General features: G+C 45.7%; 1 protein-coding gene across 3 annotated transcripts in view; it reads left to right on the top strand.

Moving 5' to 3' along the window:
• The window catches only part of MYO1D (myosin ID), a 154,394-nt gene that overhangs the window by 10,102 nt on the left and 122,382 nt on the right, over window positions 1–21,910 (top strand). The window contains exon 1 of one of the 3 annotated variants that reach the window (XM_086864750.1): window positions 8,771–8,787. The exons of the other annotated variants lie outside the window; for them this stretch is intronic. The gene's annotated coding sequence lies outside the window, so the exon portion shown is untranslated. Of the gene's footprint in view, window positions 1–8,770; window positions 8,788–21,910 lie in introns of those variants that run through there. 3 annotated transcript variants of the gene reach the window in all.

Below are 21,910 nucleotides of genomic sequence, written 5' to 3'. Positions count from 1 at the left end.
ACCACTGTGGCTGTGAAAGCCTTCACACCATGGCCATCAAATGCACAATGAAGCTTTCATTCTCCACATCACATCACCGAGATGTTTACACTTAAACTTTTGCTGTTATTCAGATTGCTACACTGCAGCTAAATAGGTTATTTTGTTTACAAGAATGAATGATAATGTAAATTTCACCTTCAGAAGAAAACTCCAGCTGCGGTTCTTTGAAGGTTTCCCCCTCCCTTGCACTGTTTATAAAGGAGCTGGATATGGAGTTTATAAACATCTGGCTGGAAATGGTGCCTTCCCCTGCTCCTTAATAGCACCTTCTTTGGGTGTTGTTGCTTCTTGATCCCGGCTGTAAAGACCAGGGGAGCAAATGAAAACAGGCTCAAAGAGCTGTAAATATATTTTAGGCCCCAGAAGAATCCCAAAATATGAGACCTGGAGCACCAGAGTCTTCAAGTGAACTTGCTTAGAAAAATGGTTGCCCCTGCACTCTGCAGAGAACATCCTCCCTTGTTTGCTTCTCAAACTGTCAGGAGGACACCGTGCTGCTTTTCCTTGTGCTTCCAGGGACAGAAGAACCCCTAGATTCTGTTAAAACTGGATGTAAACACCTCCTTGGAACAGTAGCTGTTAAACTTTGTTGAAAAGTGCTTAGCAATGACAAAAAAATGTTATTTCCGAAAGGATCTGTAGCACTGAGCGTTTTTTTTTGCAAATCAAAGTCCAATTTCACCACAAAAATGTCCCTGTAACCTCTTATAATTCAAAACATATTCCTTGCTTTTCAAAAGCACAGGCAAATTACCAGGGAGCCTTTCTAAAATAAGCCCGAGGTTGGATGTTTGACTTTGCGGACAGTGCTGCTGGTAATCAGTGTTTCCTTTTTTGAGTTTGCCTGTGTCACAGTGAGAAAGGAACTTTGCTTTTTGTGGTTTCTGACCTGTTCCAGGTGAGGAGAACACGAACAATGCCCGTGCTGCAGTACTGGGGTAGAAACAGGAGTATCCCTTTCCCTTCTTTTCCTGATAAATGTAGCATTTGTGTCTCCAGCAAAACAAACAATGGAAATCTTGTCTTTGTTCTTGTTTTTTGGGCCGTGCTGCATCCTGGCTTTCAAGGATGCAGACATTCCTGAGCTAGACATCTCCAGTGTCTGGCAGCTGGTTCTCTGTGTGGGTTACGGAACTTAAACCCCTCTGAGGAAATGCCAGGGAAAAGCAGATCTATGTGAAGTGTAAAGCTTTTAAACCTGGTACGAAACCCTGAGAGCTGGGCTTGGTAGGAAACTGAAGGAAACCTAAATAATTTTGAAATTATTTGGACTGTTTGGCTTCATTTTCCCAATTGGTTGATAGAAAATGTTTTCCATTAAGGACTTACATTCTTTGAGACTTAAAGGGGAGCTGCTTATTGTCAAAACAAGTTTTTTTCACCAAATATCTTGGCTGCCTGGTTTGATTTTTGGTGCTATCCCTGTGTCCCTGCAGGCAGTGGGGGGGAGCTGGTGCCAGGCTGTCACCTGGAATGCTGGAATCATGGGTGCTGTGGGGTTTGGATCTGAGTGCTTGTGCCCTGAGGAGCAGGGCCAGGCTTCAGCTGGCTGGCAGGAGTGGGAAAGCCAGGAAAGAGTGATGTGGGACACCCATATCCTAAAAGATGCCATGTGTATCATGTCCTGCCATGCAGGAAACCTCAAACCACAAATCTTTCATAAACCTAAAGAATGCCTGATTGTTTCTGTCCTGGTTTTCTGCTGGGTTTCTGGATCTTGGATGCTCTCATGGAGGAGCCAAGGTGGCACCTGCTGCTGTCTGGATGAGCCATTGGAGCAGGAAGATGTTCACTGTTCCCAGGCTGCTCTGAGGGGATAATGAGGGTTTGGGGCTCTGCTGCCAAACCCACATTGCTGTCAGTCACAGCACAGGCTGTGATTGACTTCAGGGCCAGCCCAGATGTGTTGCTACTGAATTTAGGGAGAAAACTTGTATCAGTCGTGGTCTTCTCCCAGGAGTTGTGTCTGTAACTGATTGGTAATTGGCTGCTCAGGTGCTTTCCTGAGAGGCTGTTTATTAAAGTTACAGAGCAGACCCAGTGCAGATGGACAGATCACTTGTACTAGTGTGCAAACTTTGTTCTAGTGGGCAAACAAAAATGTGTTGTGTTGCAAACTTTGTAGCTGAATCATGGAAACTGTAGAATTGAGACATAATATTTCAAAATGTTATCCATCTGATCCATCTAAACCTTCTGCCTTTGCCGTATTGTGCATGAAAAATTAGGAAAAAAATAACAGAAGTTAAATGCAGCAAACTTGGTGAATTTTGAAGACATTCTGTGGCACCTTGACCAGATGAAAGGAAACATTTGCTAGGGTTACATTTATTAATGTGCACTTAAACCACAATAAATCACAGGAGGGATAAGTGAACAGGTTCTTACAGAAAGACTGGCTTGGTCAGTGTCAGATTTATGTTGTACAAGGGATGTGGGAAGCTCAGTTAAGTAGTTGGATCAGTATTTGTTGTTTGGTTTTTTTTTATCAAGACACCTTTGCTACCTTTTTTGAAGGCTCCTCTTTACCTGTCCTTGGTTATGTGACATAAATCTTGTGCTGGCAGTAATTCCCACTGCACCTTCCCATCCTTTGTGCAGTGCCAAAGGATGTTTCACCTCAAGTGCCAAATTCTCTCATATCTTGATGAGAAGGGTAAGCCCCAGAACCAATCTGGGAAAGCTTACAGGGGAAAATATCCCCACCTCCTACCTTTCACATGTAGATGTAGAGGCTGGCCTTGCTGAAGACAAAAGCAGCAGCCTCTGTTTATCCTAATGAGGTTTTTGATGTGGAAACTGATAGCACTAATGGCCACATCCCAAATAATTTGCTGTGTAGAAAAGTTGCCCAATTGTGTCCACCCATCTGGCCATCCCTGTGTGTCACATGGAGAGTGTGAGCCTTTGATTCATTCCCTGAGTAATGGAGTGCAATGGATATTTTGCAAACTCTAAGTTTCTATCACTGAAGACAGAGATTTCTTTGTGCTTTGACCTGGGTTTTGATACTCTTTGTATCCTCCACTGCTATGAGTGCCAAATAGTTTTGTTTTTTTCATTGGGGGGGGGGAGAAAGCAACTTGAAAAAACGTCCTATCCCATATCAGCTACAAACCATCCATTTATCCATGAGGACAGGGGAGGAGCAGTGTGACTGAACAGCACTGGCAAGTGCAAGCATTCCCTGGTTTTCTTCTGCTCTCTGATGTTTAAAGCTTTCAGATATTCTGTGGTTGTTTCCAACTTCACAGTGATGAAAGCTAAAATCCCCTTAAAGAGGGTGAGGATGGTTGTATTTTTTTTACTCTAACAGGGTGTATTTTAAGAAAAAAACAATAGTTATCATGATACATGTGGAATAAATCACAAGTAGTGAAATTCATTTCTCAGACTTGTTTTTGCCTCCCTGCTCAGTGCTGCTGCCACTGTCCTCTTGGGTTGTCTGGAATTAACTTCTGCCATGGAGTTTTCACACCAAGGACTTTGAAATTGCATCTTTCACTCAGAGGTGAAAAGTGGAGTAGTTTTCAGTCCCACAGAAATTTTGAATGAACACAGAAAGTAATGGCAGCAGATGGATTTTTATGGAGTGGGGAATGTCAGAATTGCCCTAGACAGGAACTGTATTGTCACACAAGAACTCAGGGGTTTCAGGAGGGATGTCTGTGCCCTTAGGTGCTTCCAGGTGCTGGTGTTAATGCCTGGGAACAGATTTGGCTGGAAGAAGAATCTTTTGCTTCTCTGCTCAGGATCCCCAAGTGCCTTTCAGGGTGGGAACTGGTGGCACAAGGTGATGCTGGGGGTCCTGCTGGTGCAGGGTGACAGACCTTCCTCAGCATTCAATTCCCACTGACCCCCTCCCTTCTCCTGCTTGCCCCATTAGAGAGCTTAGAGAAAGTCTCAATGGACAGCTTTTCTGAGTTGTTTTATCATAGAATGTTGGTTGTAGGGGTTGGAAGGGATCACTTAATCCCATGATGGGCAGGAACACCTCCCTCTAGACCAGGTTGCTCAAGGCCCCATCCAGCCTGGCCTTGAACATTTCCAGAGTTGGAGCACAACCTCCCTGGGCAGCCTGGTCCAGTGTCTCATCCTCAAATAAAACATTTCTTCATAATATCTCACCTGAATTTCTCTTTTTTCAATTTGTACCTATTCTGCCTTGTCCTGTGAGTGCAGTTCATGACAAAGAGTCCCTCTCCAGGTTCCCAGTAGCCCCTTCAGACACTGGAAGGTGCTGTGAGGTGTCCACACAACCTTCCTTTCCCCAGGCTGTGTTAATGTTAATTGTGTTAAAGTTTCCTTTCCAGCATGATTCTCTTGGCTCAGCCTTGGAGGGCTGAAGGGCCCTGCTCTCAGCCAGCTCCTCTGGGAGCCACAGGGACCCAACAGTCTTACCCCAGTGCCAGTACTTGTTGTGCTGTTCCATTCTCCAATTATGCTCAGGATTAATCACTTTCTGGTGCTTCTGGATGCCACTGCAGTGTTTGTCACTCATTTGCTTCAGGGGTTTCACATTTGCAGAGTGGAACTGGCCACTCTTAAACATACCATGGATTTTTCTTCTTAGATTTGCCTTGAATTGCATCACAGAGAAGTTGAAATAGCAATAAAAAACCACTTCCTATTAAGTGGATACCATCTTGTCTCGCTGTGACTTGCTTTATTACCAAATGTATTGTGGTATCTCATGAAAACTTATTTGTTAGATCACACTTGTGAAGATACTTTAGGCACTTTGCTCCTAATTGCAAATATAACCATCCTGTGATCTTAATCAACAATTTGCTTTAAAATTTTCCAGCTGAAAATTAACTCCCTGGCAAACTTCGCCAACACAGTGGCAAACTGAAGGTGGCTTTTTTTTCTTTTTTTTTTTGTTATGGATGTAGTTCCTTGGTTTTTGTGTACAGATATGACTGTGGTAGAGGAGCACTTTGGGATTTCCTCCAAAGGTGACTCATGTTTGCCAGATCCACCTATAGCAAAAATAAGCCAGGCCATTACAGAGTGGATTATTTAGGCTACTGAATATTTTATCCAGTAGTCAGTGAACTTGCCCTGGTAGCCTCTATGGGTTAGTTTGTTTTTCTTCCCCCATTTATCCACCAAAGAGCAACAAAACCCCGGTGTGAGGGTGGAGGGTGTCTCCATGCTGGGTTTTGCTGCTCCCCTGCTCTCCCATCTGCCATGGTTTTGTAACTGAGAGTGGAAATTGCCCGAGGTCACCTTTGAGAACGCAATACTGCTATTCCTGCCACTCCTCTGCCTCCTGGCTGGTTTCTGTAGACCTCGGACTGGTGGTTAATGAGTGTTAATTTCCTAGATAGTGCTGAGTTATCTCCATTTCAGTGAGAGTTTCGCCTTGCAAAACCTGGTTGTGGGTGGTGAACTGGGGTAGCTGCATGTCACAGGAGCTGTGGAGCTGATGGGATGGGCCTGAGAGAACCAGGAGAAACACTCAGTCTGGAATCTGTGCGGTGTGGATTCCTCAGAGAGCGAGAACTGATCTGACCAGGGGCAGACGAGTGTCCCCCAGCTAGTTAGCACTGCCACCTCCTCTGAGCAGCTTCTGAAGCATCCAGAGGCAGGGGGCAAAGTTCCTCATGCCTTGTCCAAATCAAGATCTTCCTCCAGGAGCTTCATCACCCATCGGCAGCAGCATCTGCAGCTGGGCCTGGGGTGGCAGCTGTCAAACACTGTTGTGATGAACTTCACACAACTGCAATAGAAGTTGGAACGATTTGGAGTTGCAATTTTTTTTTTTCAGCTCAAGACACTCCCATTTTTTTCTGTTCTCCAGCATTTTGTTGCTGACATCTTTGTCCACCGGCTCCGGTCCTTTATAAGCACTTTTTTGTGTGGAGCCAGGAGCAATTGCTTTGCCGTGTCTGGATCACAGGTGTTTACAGAATTCCTTTTGAAATAAATGAAAGGTTAAATGGTTAAATGGAATGTTTTCTCCACTTATGGATTCTGTGGGTGAAGTTAAAGACTTGGATCTAAACAAAAAGTGTGATCTATGCATTTCCCAGGATGAAATTGCCCTGGTTACGGTGCTTCTTTTGCTTCCCCCGCCCACCCCCGCAAATTCACAGTTACTTCTTAATATTTACAGATATTACTTCCTAAAAGGAGATTGTTATCAATGCTTTAGTGCCCCCTCAGGGCTGCAGCAACAGGGTGACCTAACTGGGTTCATTCCTTCCGATTTAAATTCCTTCAGTCGAAACGGGAAGAATTCCTTGGCTAGGGAAAGTTTCTGGCAGGATCCCACCTGTCCGGGGGCTTCCCTGGATGGTGGTGCTGGTGTCCTGGGGCAGGAGGAGCTCTGTGGGGATTCATTCCACCCCTGGAAGCTCCTGCTCCTGCCTCTGCCCTTCCCTGGCACTGGCAGGGCCGGCTTGGTTGTGTAACGTCCTGCAGGAGAACCGGCTCCAGGACCCAGCTCTGCGGCGGTGATTAATCGGGGAAACATCTAACAACCTTAAATGGCAGCAAATTTATTTTGGCAGGTGGAGACTGAGAAAGTCCCTGCTGCCACGGAGGGAGCATTGCTCTGAAGGGCTCGGATCACATTTTGTTTGCCCTAACACATTCTCCGGTCTCAAACTTTTACCGCTGCCCTGAAATCTCCTTCTCACCCATCTTTGTGCCAAGATTCCCAGCCAGGTCATAACATGGGGTGACGCTTTCCCAGACCTTCAGTGAGCAGCAGAGGTGCCCCAGAGAATGCAGCTCTCGTAGCTGTGTGTGTGCAGTGAAGGGTCTCTGTGCTCAGCTCTGGCTCTCCAAGCTTTATCAACTGGCACTGCAGATAATCCCAGATGTCCTCTGGGGGACTGGGCAGGATGAAGTCATGTACCAGCCTGCCAAACGGAATATTTCAAATATTATTGTTATAATCTTTCAGAAGGTGAGTAAGTAACTGGGTTCATCTGAGAGAGTTCTTTAGGAGTGCCCTGGATTAAGACTGGGTTTTAGATTTAGTGAGATAATAAGCCATCTTTAAAAGATCCTTGATAAGCCAGAGATAAGGGAGAACTGATTTCTCTGAAAATTTAGATAACACTGAATATCTGAATTATTTTTTATTCAAAAGCTCCAAATTCTCAGCACTTCTTCTGTATATTTTGAATTGAAATTTAGTTTTGACCTGAGGAATACTCTGTTAGAATTTTTCTTTTTTAATCTCCTTGTTGGCCAACATGAGTTTTGTTGGTGTACCCATAAATTTCATGGAGTTTGTTTATTTTACTGAGCCTCTGCTCAGGGCAGAAAATACATACCTAAACTTAAATTTTATATGCTCTAGAAAACTTTCAGCCTCTCTTTCAGATTGGAATGGTTAGTTAGGACTAAAAATGGCTGTTTCTATCATGTTGCTATTGCTCAAGGGTCTGTGTCTTGCATTGGCTGTTGTTATGGGAATGTTCTTAATTCTTAAATTAATTCTCTCTTTACCAGCAGGAGTGGTACCGGGTGTTGTTTGCTTCCAACCCTGTGCTAGAGCAAAGGCATCGGCAGGGAGGATCTGCACACCACTGAAAACCCCGAGCTGGTGTTTGCCTTTAAAAAACCAACAGCACAGATTCGAGACAGTCAATCTCTCTGCACACAGACGAGCTGTTAGTCTGGCAGGATGTAATTCCATTTTCCTGAGTAGTTTGATTTCCTTTTGGCCTGTCTGTGCTTCAGCTTGTCACTGCTCTTGTGCTGAATTGATGTTGACTCTAAGGTACTTTTCTGAGTAATTCAAACAAAGGATATTTGTGAAAAGATTGTGATTTGCTTTTATCTATAGCAAATGCAGGCTATCAAGAGAATGTATAAATGCTGAACTTCTAGGCCCATCTGTACATAATTTTCCAAGTCCCATTTTATGGCTGCACATGGTGGCTGCAGCTCCTAGTGCAGAGAACCAGCTGGCAGACACTGTTCCTTGGTTTTTAATAGGGTATGAAGGCACAACACACGTCTGACACAACCCAGAGACTGCCATGGCTTAAGAGTTCATTCCGTTTACTTAAAATCTTAAGGCAAGTCTAATTTCAGGCATGTTGATTTCCTCAGAAAGCTTTTGTTAGCTTGGTTAGTGGCCACATTATGTAAGATACAATTATTTGGCCTCAAAGTAGTGATTTCAGCGAGGGAGCCGTGTAAAGCCAGCTGTGGGCTGTGTTGTGGCAGCACCATTCCAAGTGACACAGGTGAGGTGTGGCCATAAAGGCTCTGGCTCCTTGGTGCCTGTATCTTATTCTGCTCCAGGTGCCTGTGACTGTCCTCAGTGCAAACAGGGAAATCAGAAATCAACCAGGAAAATCTCTTTTCATGTATTTTGGAGGGCTTTGTGCTGCAGCTGGTAACTCCCATACAACTCCTACTCATGGACACGCTCCAAGAGGTGCCACAGCCAGGCTGACTCCAGAGCAGCCCCTGGGGAATGTCTTGGGTGGCTTTGCCACCCTTTTTGTCTGGGTCTGACCAGAGCTGTGTTCAGAGAATCAAGCACTCTGATTCTGCTGGCACAGTAGCCACAGCTGAGGTGTTTTTAAATCTGTTTTCCTGATATTGAAAAGAATTGTTAGGAACCTCCTTAAATTTTCTTTAACCAGCTACTTAATTTTCCTTGGGTTTTTTTTTTTCCTTTGCCCTAGATGGAGTCAGTCAAGGCAGTCTGGAATAATTTGTGTGGAATCGACAAGCCACGTTCTGCCACACAGCTTTCCTTTGAGATGACCTGTAAGCCCTCTATTAGTTACATTTCCATTTAGGGAGTCCTTGAGCTATTGGATATTATTGTGGGGGGAAAGGCTGAGATAGAATCAGAATTTTCAGTGTTTGTTTTCTGATAGTAAATTGCCTTCTTGCGTGTCATCCAAGAGTTCACACAACCAGTACTCCAAACTGGGCTGCTCTCAGAGGTGGCAGCAACAGCAGCAGCTCTTGTGCTGAGGATCTGTGTGGGACAGAGCAGGGACACCCTGAGCACAGTGACAGGGGACACAGGAGTGGTGCAGTGACAGGGGACACAGGAGTGGTGCAGTGACAGGGGACACAGGAGTGGTGCAGTGACAGGGGACACAGGAGTGGTGCCCTGCTCACGCCCTGCTCAGGCTCTGGAGGAGGCAGATCCCTGTTGGGTCATTCTGTCCCTCTCCCTCAAACATGCAATTCTGGGACAGCAGAGCTTGGCAGGATCTTGATTTTATCAGGAGCTTTGGACTGTGCTTGTCAGTGCAACTCTTGAGTTTCACTTTAGTGTCTAATCCTGTTTTGGAAACTTACTTCCTTTTCCTTCTCTTGTGCCATTTTATGATTTAGATGCACTGTTCTCATGATGTTTCACTACTGTATTGAGCATAAACTGTGGTTTCCTCTGAGTTCTCCAGCATTCATATCCACAGCAGTGAACAGTGAACAGGTCCTGGTGCTCAGTGCTGCTCTCCCTGCAGCTCCTCCCAGCCAAGCCCTCCTGCTCCTGCACCTTCCTCCCTGGCTCTCCTGGACAGAGCTGTCCCAAAGGATGCTCTGGCAACTAAGTCCTAACAACTAAGAACAGTCCTGTGTTCCAGTTCAGCACCTGTGTGAACATTTGAAGCTTCTCAGTCCTAAGACAAAGCAGGGAATGTTACAAACAGTGCAGGAATTAACTTGCTTTAAAGTGTTTCTCCTTCTAAAGCTTTCATGACTCTGGGAGGTGGCATGAACTCTCATCTTAGGAAAGCTCAGATTAGTATTATGTGGTCTAAATACTTGTCATGTATTTATTTACTACTGATTTATAAGGTACTGAAGAGATGAACCAAGCCAGTGACTGCAGACAGACGACCTTTGCCAAAGTGTCTGAGGGGTTAATTTTCAAAGTCACATTCCTTTACTGAAGGTACCGGCCTCACACTGGTTTTGTAGTGGAGGAGGGTGCAGATCTTTCTGCTGCAGGGTTTTGTGGTCACAAGTCACTGAACCTGGTTTACAGCTATTTTTACTGTCTTTATTTCCTTCAGATCTATAAAGGATGCTTGTGCTCTTAACGTCCTAGTTTTTGCTATTATTCTGTGAGTGCCAGCTGTGAGGGAGGCACTGCTGTAATTGCAGCTCTGCCTGGGAGTGCCAGCACCTTGTGTCCTGCTGCCTGTCAGCCCTCTCTGTTTGAATCCCTTGTTTGGAGGCCTCCCTGAATAATCTGTCAATAACTGAAATAATACCTTGATCCCAGAGCGAGTGGTGCTGCCAGAAATGCCTCTTGCTGGCCTGCCTGGCCCTGTGTTACAGCTAATAAATAATCTGTCCTGGTGCTCCCAAACTGCCCTTCCTGTGCCTTCAGAGTGCATCCTCTGCTGGGGTGGGTACAAACCATGGCTTCATGATGGGAACACCAGCACTGACAGCAAAGTCTGGCTGTGGCTAAAATTGTGGCCTAGCTGGACTTCTCTCTTCATTTTTGTCAGCTGTGGGGTGAAGACAGCTGTCTCTAACCATCTTCCCTTCTTGTTTTTTTTCTTTTTATTTTCTTCTAATTAAGCACGGGTACAGTGTTAAGGAGAGGCAGGAACATGAGGGGGTCATGAACCAATTCAGGGTTCAAGAAGCAGCAATAAAAGTGCTATTATGAATGAGCAATGGCTTGTAAAGGGCTTCAGTCTGCTAATGTAGGTTACTGGGTTGATACCATTGCTTTAATAACGGTTCTTTAGTCTGGTTAGATGTTTTGACAGTCCTTTCAGCTTGACTGTGAGGGATTGGTCCCTTGTGAATTTTGAATTATTTCTCCAGGTCACTTTTCCAGTTGCAGAACCTGTGTAATAACACTGAGCTGCAGAGCACGCTGCTGTTCCTGATCAAACTGGGGCGATCACAGCCTCAGTAATTGCAGTGGTGTTGATGTAATTATCACCCAACAAGCTGTAATTTGAAAATGGGCCCCACTGCTTGGCCAATGTGGTGTTGTAGTTTGGAAGCTTTTAAAATACTGATCCCTTTGTTTTGTTATACACTGCTTATATCTGATCAGCCTGTGATGAAAACCTCCCACGTGCCCTTTGCCTTGTAATTAGACATTTACAAACAATGGATGCTGTGGGGAGAGTGCAGCAGGAGGCTGTGTTTAAACAAGCAGTCCTGCACTCAGTGCAGTTTGTGTGTGTGCCATATGCTGTGTGCTGGGCTGTGTATCAGCAGCTGGTCAGTGTTTGATTCACTGCTGTCCCAGCACTTTGGGGTTTTCCCTATGGAGGCTGCTGGGAACAGAAGGAAGGACAGTCTGATACCTTTGGCAATACAAATGTTGCACAGCCAGGGCAGTCTCACCTTGCTGCTCATACCAGCGTGTCTTAGGTACCTGTTCTCCCAGGTCTCTTTGGAAACAGGGTTCAAACAGGTGATTGGAAAGGACTTTAGGAGCAAAACAATCTGAACCCACCCAGTTAAACCAGGGATATGAGTCCTGCCCTCGTTTGGAAGTGGTGATCAGTATGTGAGGAGGCAATAATTGATCAAAAATTATCCCAGATTTCTGCAAGTCCCCCTGGTTCATGGAGGTGATGGTTTATGTTGTGTGTGTCATTACAGTATTTGAAACTGAAATGGTGCTTTATGTTCTCAGTAACACCTGGGTGTCAGCACCCTCTTCTTTCCTTTACTGAGGAAGATGATGGGCTTAAAACAAGATAGTCCACCAGCAGCGAGTTAATGTTTAGTGGTAGTAGTATCTGGTTTATTTCCTGTACATTTAATCTTCAGCTGCCCTGGAGTGGGTGATCTGGTTGCAGATTAACCACAGTGCTAATAAAGGTGCACGTGAGCGCCATTCAGAGGCAGCTGGGTCCTGGCAGGGCACAGCAGCCCAGGTGTGGAGCTGGGAGAACGTGCCCGTGCTGCTTCCCGGTGGGGAACTGCTTCCTCAGCCTGTGGAGCTCCAGCTTGTGATGCTGCAGAGCTGAGGGGGCTTCATGCAGAGAGGTTTTGGCCTTTTGCCACTGTATTCCCTGAGCAGGAATCCCCTGAGGGAAAGAAGCTGCAGGGATCTGTCAGGACGTGATCCCCACTTCTGCAGTGTGGACACCACACAGGAGTTACTGGTGTTAAAATCTCTTTATCCAGTCACTGGAGACCTGGTCAGTGCAGTTGATGAATCAACCCCAAAACTTGAGCTGCCTGAATGCTGGTATCCCAGGGGAGGTTTGGGCTGCTGAGCCAGGAGCAGGGCTGGCAGCTGGGAATGCAGAGACCTGACAGTGCTTTGGTAAACCAGCTTTGGCCTGCAGGGCTGCTCAGACGGGAGAGATGGAACCTGACCTGCACAGGTGCCCTGTGAGAGCAGAGTGTGCATGTTACAGAGCTCTGGGACTGTGAACAGAGCTCTCCAACAGATCCCTGTTCAGGACTGCTGCAGGTGCTGGGCAGTGACTGCTGAATCCTCTGCTGAGCCAGGGGCTGGGCTGGTGGGGGCAACAGGAACCTCCTGCAGTGGTCACAAAGCTGAGGTAGCTTGTGTCAAAACAAGCTTCACAACATCGGTGGTGCCCCTGCAGAAGATGCTGATCCCAGTGGATGCAACCCAGTTATCCAGAGCTGAGCCATTCATTTCCAGCTGAGTAATGGGCTGTGAATGTCAGGGTCAGGGTCAGCACAGAGGGTGATGAGAGGACACTGCACAAACTGTGACACCAGGCACCAGCTCAGGGAGCTGCATGAGGTGCCCAGATGCTGTGGGAGGAGGTGCAGTCAAAAAAGCAGAGGAAATGTTGGTATGACTTTATAAGACATGAGCAGAGTTTGTTATAATAAGTATAGACAGGTTTGTGTCTCTGTTTTTAATGTGGGATAAATGAGAAGAAATGGAGATGGTTAATGGGGTGTACAGTTACAAGTGGTTTGTGGAGGACAGTAAATCAAGTCTGAATTAATAAACTAAAAGTGGAAGCAAATTCTCAAACCTGAGCTGATGGAATTACACTGTGTCTGTTATCTCCTCTCCCCAGCTTTCCTTCTCTCCCCACTTTTGCTCCCTCCCCATATCCCCACCAAAAAAAGGGAAGGAGAAAGAATTTAAGGCCTAACACTGGTGAGGCAGCGCTGGGTGGGAGAGGGGAAATGGTGAGCTGTCCTTGCTGGCTGGGTGCACAGGTGGGTTTTTGTTTGGACAGACTGACCCTGGGCCCTGGGGCTTCCACTCAGTGTTGCATTCCTTGATTCCTTCATCCTTTGGCTAGTGAGGATTTGTTCTCTTCTCCAGAACTGGTTGAGCCACAGCCCATATGAGATATTTCCAGTGTTCTCTCCGAGTGGTGTTAAACTGTTTTGGATCCCTGATCTGTCTTGCTTGAGGTTACATCAACAGATCTGGACTAAGGGAAGGATTTTTCTTGTCTCAGGTTACTGGACAGTTTAGGGGGGGTTTTGCATGGCCCATTTCCTGGAACTGTTGGCATTTCCACTGCTGAGCTGCGATTATTTTAGCACTGAGACAGACAATTCACTCTTCAAACAAATGCCTTCAAAAGACAACTCCTGCTTGCATGAGAGAAGAGGGATAATTAGCTGGGTTTTACCTCCTCTGACCTGGGACTTTGAAAGAAGTGTAGATAAGGTGTTAGTAACTGTCCTTATCAGCATAATGACCTGTGCAGCTTATCAAAGCTGCTGATTTTCTATATGTAGGAGCATTTCCTTCATTGTCAGTGCCACCCTGTACCCAGCTGAAGGCCAAAGAATGGTGTTTAAGATGAGTGTTGATATGGAGTGTAAAATTCCTTTGTTCTCCTGCTCAAAGGACAGAGATGTGAACAGGAAATAACTGAGCTTTATTTCTTTTCCTGTAAGTCTCTCTTGAATATATTTAAGAGGAAAAGAGTCATTTCATAAACACATTCCACTCTCCTTTTGACAAAACCAGGATTTGTAGTAATTTCATTGGCACTGCATGAAAGTGCCGTGACTGAAACACTTGAACCTTGTCCTTATCTGCAAGTCCATCAGGCCATGCCATTGGATCCAAAGCTATTGATGCATTTTCTGACTGGATTGTCTAAGTGACCGTTTTATTCCTCAGATACAGTTGGGAGAGTGTGGGAAATATTTGTTAGAGGGAGCCTTGTGTAAATGTAAACCTTCAAAATTAATTTTACATACATATAAAATAAAGAATCGTGGAATCACAGGATGGTTTGGGTTGGAAGGGACCATCCAGTGCCACCCCTGCCATGGCAGGGACACCTTCCACTACCCCAGGGTGCTTCAAACCCTGTCCAGCCTGGCCTTGGACACTGCCAGGGATCCAGGGGCAGCCCCAGCTGCTCTGGGCACCCTGTGCCAGGGCCTCACCTCCCTCACAGAGAGGAATTTCCTCCTGATATCCCATCTAACCCTGCCATTCTTTACCTTATAGCCATGGCTACATTAAATAAAAACAACATGAAAATACTATAATCCTTGAGGACTGGGATGTGTGAGAGAGCCGTGTGTTAGTGACTGTTGCATTACATTTTATACAATATCTAAAATGCAAGAGTTGTGTATCCTGTAGGTTCAAATTCTTGCATTTGAAGCAGAATTTCTTAAGTTCACCAAAGGCTGCTTTGGGGTGAGGGTGGCAGCTTTGCTAAGCTGATGTCATGATGTGTATGCTGATATATAATGATTGGCTGTTGTATTCCACTGTGGATTGTCCCCTAAATATATGGATTTTCAGTGCTTTCCCACTGACACAGCAAAATATTCTGAGAAACCTGAAGCACTCCATTGTCTCCAGAAGTCCTTGGAAAACTGGCAGTAGAGCCATTCCCCTCATTTGCTATTGCCTGCTGGAGCCTCACCACTGAGGCTGGGAGGAGCTGATAGTGACCATTCCTATGTTTTCACTTACTGGTAATTCAAAATCTTGGTTATTCCAATGACACAAGTATGGGTGAGAGATCCATCCATCTTTTGTGCAGCAGGGATGAGTGTGAGAAGGGTAACATGAAGCACTTCATTTGAAGAGAAACAGAAAATAATGTAGAAAATATCTTTTCCATCTAACAGATTATTTTCTGTTTGTAAAAGGTTTAAAGAGATTAACAGTTTGTGGCTGCCAGACTTGTTGATTCCAAGTGGGTTTTTGTGTTTCATGCTGTTCTGCGAGGGCTCAGCAGCTGATTTCTCAGGGGAGGGAAGGAGAGAGGGAGGTGGCTGTGTTTGGAGAAGGATGTATCAGCTCTGAACTGTTAATTAAGCTTATTGCTTAAAAAAAAAATAAAATATATATATATATATATATAGATAGCAAAATTATTTAGCAAGCCTGTGCTGCTCTTCCTGGAGATCCCAGTTCAGAGCTTGGCAGGGGCTGTTTGGGAGCACCAGGGGAGGGTCCAGCACCACTCCAGAACTGTGTGAGCAGAGATGTGATCATCCTGCACAGGAGCTGCAGCTTCACTCCCTGCAATTGGCTCTGCCAAAGCTCAGCATCGCTTCACCACCACCCCAGGCTAAATCAGTGCTTTCAATGAATAATTAGTGATCAACTTTATTAAACTTTTTGATAAACTGTGGCACTGACTTTTGGAGATTGTCATTAATGTTCATTACCTGGTAGTTGATACGTCAAAGAAGGAGAAGCCTACCTGAATCCTCAGGCTGATTTGTCCTTCAAAAGATCCTGATTTAAATAATTTCACAGGGCTCTGAATTCCCCTGGCCTAGGATTAAAAATTTGATGGTCAAAGCCAGTTTGGCTTGTAGCAGATAAATGGGAGATGCTTTTCAGGTTATCTGCATGGTAATTCTGATTTGTGTGGTGTTTATGCTGTCTCACATTACTATTACTTGAATAGTCTTTCAGCTTCTGAGCAGGAGCTGTGTTTGACAGAAAAAAATATGTCAAATGGAAGGGAAGTAAATGAACCCAATCTTTCCGGTGATAATTTAAACCAACCAAGCAGCATGTAAATCAAGTAATCTGTTTTACTAATCAAACCTTTTAAGTCCTTTTCCATCTTGCTAATGTTCCCCTGGGTTATCTGTGTACAGTTGCCATTTAGGAATTCACTCCTTTTGCAGTGGATGATGAATGCATAAATAGCAGCTCTCCTGCTGCTCAGCTGCTTTTCCATTCAAAGAATGTAAAGTGAGGTACTTCAGGCCACTGTGCAAATTCATTGGCTTATCTTGCCAGTTCTGCTCTGCACTTCCTTACCCACAAGTGTGTTAGAAGCATTCCCTGTGTTGTTCCTTCTCTTTTTCCCTTTTTGAAGTTGATTTTCAGTGAGAGGGAGAAAGATCCTTGTACTGAATCTGCCAGTTCAGTGACACTCGTGAATTTAAGTGAACCCACTGCACTTGGTTGTAGTTACAAACTTCTTTGTTTCCCACCCAAACTTTCTCTGATATATTCATTGCTCTTTAATTGGAAGAACAAACCTTGAGTGTTTACTGGGCCTTTTCACACTGACATGATCTGGTCTCTTACAGAGCCTGAGGTTTTGTCTTCCAGGGAACCTCCTGCTCCATTCCCTGTGATGGCAGAGGCTGGGAGATGGAGAAGAGAGGTTTTGGTGCAGTTCTGTTCAGATCTGCATTAGGGACATGAAGCTTTTCCAGTACAAAACAGAAAATACTTGAAAGAAAGCCCCAGAACAAACCTGAGCCAAATCTATATCCAAACTGGGAAGCTTTTCCTGACTAGCCATGCTTTCAAGGGAGCAGGAGGAAAAGTCCTTTCAGCCTGAGCAGTTCATGGACATATTGTTGAAACATATTTGCCTTGTGATTTGCAGACTTAATTTTCCCCTCCGCTGCTTGGTTCTTTGTCCACATGCTCTGGCTGAAGGTGGCAATCTGGGGATGGCTGAGGTCACAGCTGTCCCTCATTGTCCCTGCAGCAGACGTGGCAGAAGGGAATGTTTGAGGGGCAGGATGGGCAGCTGGGGGTGGAACGTCCTCGTCTGCTGCTTGGAGACTCAGTGGTCTGTCCACCAGAGCCCTTGGCTGACACTGGAAGGGCTGGGACAGCTTGTGGGCCAAACCACAGAGTTGAGTCACCACCACGTGCTGTAAAAGCCAGGGTGCCTGAAGAAGCCCAGTGTCACTCACAGTCAGTGTCACATCCCAGTGTCACAGCCCAGTGTCACTCACAGCCAGTGTTACAGCCCAGTGTCACTCACAGCCCAGTGTCACTCACAGCCAGTGTCACTCACAGCCAGTGTCACTCACAGCAGTGTTACAGCCCAGTGTCACTCACAGCCAGTGTCACTCACAGCCCAGTGTCACTCACAGCACAGTGTCACAGCCCAGTGTCACTCACAGCCCAGTGTCACTCACAGCCAGTGTCACTCACAGCCCAGTGTCACTCACAGCCCAGTGTCACTCACAGCACAGTGTCACAGCCCAGTATCACTCACAGCCAGTGTCACTCACAGCAGTGTTACAGCCCAGTATCACTCACAGCCAGTGTCACTCACAGCAGTGTTACAGCCCAGTGTCACTCACAGCCCAGTGTCACTCACAGCAGTGTTACAGCCCAGTGTCACTCACAGCCAGTGTCACAGCCCAGTGTCATTCACAGCCCAGTGTCACTCACAGCCCAGTGTCACTCACAGCCCAGTGTCACAACCAGGCAACACAGGCCTGTGTAAGGACTGTCACTATTTGGTTTGGGGTGCCATGGTACAAATTGCTGCAACAGCTGCAAAGGAAGCCCTAATGATGCAGAAACACGAGTCATTATTTGCATGTTTTGCATTATTATGCAAATGTTTGGTTTGTGTGGCCTGTGTTTGTATAAAAAAGGCGCCTAATTTTATTTTAGATGTAATGTTACCAGAGCATGGAGCCATTCTTTTGGAGTACTGGCACATGGGATTCTGTATCTTAATGCTGCAAGATGATTCTTGGGTTTTCTGAGCCCTGTCCCAAACAATGCTGTATTCAGGGGCTCCAGCAGCATCCACAGATCAGCAGTGGCCACGAGCTTAACAATTCAGAATATTCCTTCCCAGCAGAACAATGAAGCAGCTGAACATCAGCAGCTCCCAGCCAGCTGACTGCTAAAGGAGTCTGCAGGCATTTCCAAAGAAAACCTGTGGAATGCTGGGCCTTTTCCTTGACACTTGGGCTTGTGGAGTGAAAAGACGTGTAGTTACCACAAGGTTCTGTTAATTGAACAACACTTCAAGGGCTCAAGGGACAACAGGAGGAGAAGGGGCTGAATCTGTCCAGGGCTTCATGCAGTGCCCTCCCCACTACCCAAATCCATTCCTCCTTCACTTGCCCACCATGGCCTGTCCTTCCCTTTCTCCACTGCTTGGTCCTTCACAGCTTTCCTCCCCTTCATCCTCTCTAAAGCAGATTGTTTAAAATCAAACACTCCTTCCCCAGTTCAGCCAGAGTGTGGACAGAGTTGGGAAAGTGTCACACCAGGTGTGTGTTAGAACATGGCTTAGAAAATAAACCATCAGCAAACCATCAGTGCAGGGGCTGCTGCAGTTTCAGGTGATGTTATTTGTGAGTGCTTGTTGTTTCCTGACTTACTGGAGAGTTGGGAGCAAGGAACAGGGGCTCAGTCATGATCTTTGTTTTTCTGCATGTTTCTGGATCTTTCTGCAGGGTTGAATGATTTTATAGCCCTCCCAGCATCCCTCACAAGAAGGTTATTTAGAAGCATCAGCTTGCCTGGACACCTGGGACAAAGCCACAGCTGCAGAATTCACACCCCACTGAACCAAGCTGAGGGAATCAGGCAGGATCTTCCTCATGGTGCAAATCTACCCATCCACCAGGCAATGTCCTGGTGTTTGCCTTTTGGGCAGGTGTTTTTGCAGTTTTGTCCCCTGAAATGTCTGAAGGTAGCAAATCCTTTAACACAAGGGCGTAAAGCTGAATTCCCAAAATTGAAGGCTGGGATGTGGCAGCTAATAGTTAATATGGACACAGGGTTTGGAAAGAGGAGGTGAATGAAGGTAAAATGTCTTTTTTTAAGTGCCTGAGTGCTGTTACATCAGAATGGAAGCAACATAATGGATCATGAAGTCAGTTGTTGATCAGTGTAGGAAGCCAAATCTTCTAAATACATCCATAAAATAAGCTCAGCCATATTCAGCAGGGCTTCCTGGTCCTTGCAGCTGCCACTGAACTGCTCTGCAGCTTTCCCTCTCCAGCCTGTGTTGGGCAGAGTCCTCCATTCCCATTTTCCCTTTGTATGGGCCTGTGTTGTGTTCTGTTCAATAATTTCTTCTGTCTGCCTGGCAGGATGATTCTCATCTCCACAGGAATTTATAGGTGATCACTTCCACCTTTTCCTCCTCCTCAGTAGTTTTGTGAGTCTCATGTATTTGAATAAGTTCCTCTGTGTGGCAGGCTCAGTGCTCCAGCTGGCTCAGGGTGTGATGGGAGCAGAGAGGAGAACCTGCCTGACTGCTGAGCTTTCTTTTGCTTTTTATTGTCCCTTTTGAGATTATGTGCTTTTATGTGGCAGATAAAAAGTTAGAGATTGTGGGCAGATGGCAGCCTCTTGTTTGCTGCTATCCCAAGCCTCTTCTGCTCTTTCCTGGTTAGATCTGGGATCCCAGGATACTTCCCCCTCAAGGCACTGTCCTGCCCAGAGCGTTGTGGTTACTGCACGTGGATTTTGCCATGTCCCAGGCAGATTTTCACGTGGAAACTGGGAGTGTTTTACTGCTCAACACACAGGGAGCAAACTGCTCCCCTCTACCTGTGCTGGCAGTGACTTCGTCCTGTGCAGGTTGGAATAAACCACAAAACATTGTGTGGAGGCTTTTCAAAGAACTTCCCTTTGATTCCTTGTGTATCTCGAGTCTGCTTGTGCCTTCTGCTGTGCTCCAGAGCTGGAAAAGGAGTGTGCAGGGCTCCCCTGCTGCACAGAGAGCTCGGCCGCTCTGACGCAAATAGAAATGAAAGTTCAGTGACTCCTGTGTTTAGTGGTTTGGCATTTTTTCAGTGCAAGGTTAGCACTTTTTATTTAAGGAGAGGGATTTGAATATTATTCCTGTTCCTACGTCTCCCAGTTTTAGACTTTATTCAGTGTTCATTAGAGCTGGCTTAGCATCCATCTCCCATTTTTCTTCCCCTTACCTTACTTGCAGAGTTGGTGGATGGCTCAAGGGTCAGCTGGGCTGGAGCTGAATCAGCTCCATCAAATTACAGACAATTTGCTTAAACCTTGGTTTGTTGAGGAAGATGTGGCAGTGGTCATTTGTACTTTGCTAATTTTATTTAGAAAGAAGTGACATCATTACAAAGAACTCTTTTAACCTAATTTCCAAGCTGGCTGGAGGCTGCAGATGAATGGAGTATTCCTCACCCTGCCCTGTCTGCTCCCTCCATACAGGAAAGGAGTGGTGCAGAACATGCTCCAAATGGCATTTCCTATTTTGTTCAACTGGCAGCATCTGAGCACCGAGTCCATGCAGACCAAGTGCAAGCGAAAATCTCACCTGCACCTGACATGAATTTAACTGCAGTTTTTCTGGCCCTTAGGGTAGATCAGGATCTTGTAGACATGCATATTTTGAATATTGTAGACATGCATATTCATGATCAGGACAGACTTGGATCATTTTCCTGGTGCAGGGAGGTTATACTGACTGGACAGTTTTTCGGTCTGTTTTTCCAAGAGCAGCAGGAATATTTTAGCCATAGTTCTGCCAACGCAAATCCTGTTTATCTGAGTGCTCTTGTGAGAGGCTGATTCACTGTGAGACAGTTTATGAACAATTTACTGAAAGACTTTTAGTCCTGTTTGACAGCTGATATTTTGAGATTTACATAAAATAAAGTCTTTAGGCAGCACTGAACTGTCAGTAGAGAGACCTGGTATCACACAGGAAAGGCCCAAGTACCTGAGGCCCAGAGTGAATTTGCTTTAGGAAAGTCACTTGCTTCCCAAAGCACGAGGAGAATGGGATTGTTCCCTTGGGTGAGTGCAGGCTACTCGTTCTTGCACTCACAAACCAGGTAAATATGGTTTCACTGCCAGAAGTCTGCTTAAATTCCCTTCCTTAGTGAACACATTCTAAAGGCTCATCCTTGGCTGTCCATGAACATCTCTTCATGAACAGAAGTTTTAATGAAATGTCTCCATGCAGGTTTGCAAAGAGAATGGACTCAAAGCCTGCAGTTATAGATTTTTAATGTATATATTTCATGGAAAAAAATAACTGAAGCTTGTAGCCCCATTTGGGAGAGTAACCCAAACCATGTGGGGTGTTTACAGCAGGAAAAGGAATTGTCCCTGCTCCACATACTAGCGGTGTGCAGCTCCTGGATCATTCTTCCCATGCACAGAGGAGGAAGAAAAAGCTGTGTGATCATACTCAGTATTTCACTTTGTGCTTTGGAGTTCACAAATAAGCTGGAAATAGAGAATAGTTTCAAACCATCAGTTTAGATTCTCAATCTTCAGTGGGACTAGGTTTGCTGCTGACTTGCATAGCTGAGGCAGCTGTAGCACTCTCGATTTTGTCCTGAATTATTTGTTTTTGGTGGTGGAAATGTTAAATTTCCTTGCCTTTAAGGCACTGCTGCACAGCCAAACTGAAAGCCCATCTCAGTGGGTGTGTGTGACTGTGGCTGACTGAGCACAGTCTGTCCTGGGGGACCTGTGGAGCATCAGCAAGGGCTGAGCCAAAGGAGCTTCAGGGGCACCTGCTAAGGGGTAAAGCTTTGGTGTCCCTGTGAAGCAGAATGTGCTGAGAACAGAGCAGTTCAGGACCAGACAAGGGCTTTTTCCACTAGAAAATGATCCAGAATACCAATACCTACACTTCAGCTGTCCTAAAGGAACAGGAACCTGCTGACCTGGCGTGTTTCTCCAGCAGATGCTCTGTCCCTCGGATGTTGGACAGATGGGCATGAAGTGGCAGAGAGG

Source organism: Cyanistes caeruleus, chromosome 27 (assembly GCF_971803275.1).
Source record: "Cyanistes caeruleus chromosome 27, bCyaCae1.hap1.1, whole genome shotgun sequence".
Taxonomy (NCBI): domain Eukaryota; kingdom Metazoa; phylum Chordata; class Aves; order Passeriformes; family Paridae; genus Cyanistes; species Cyanistes caeruleus.
Note: the sequence above shows the minus strand (reverse complement) of the source record. Positions and strands in the feature narration are given on the sequence as shown.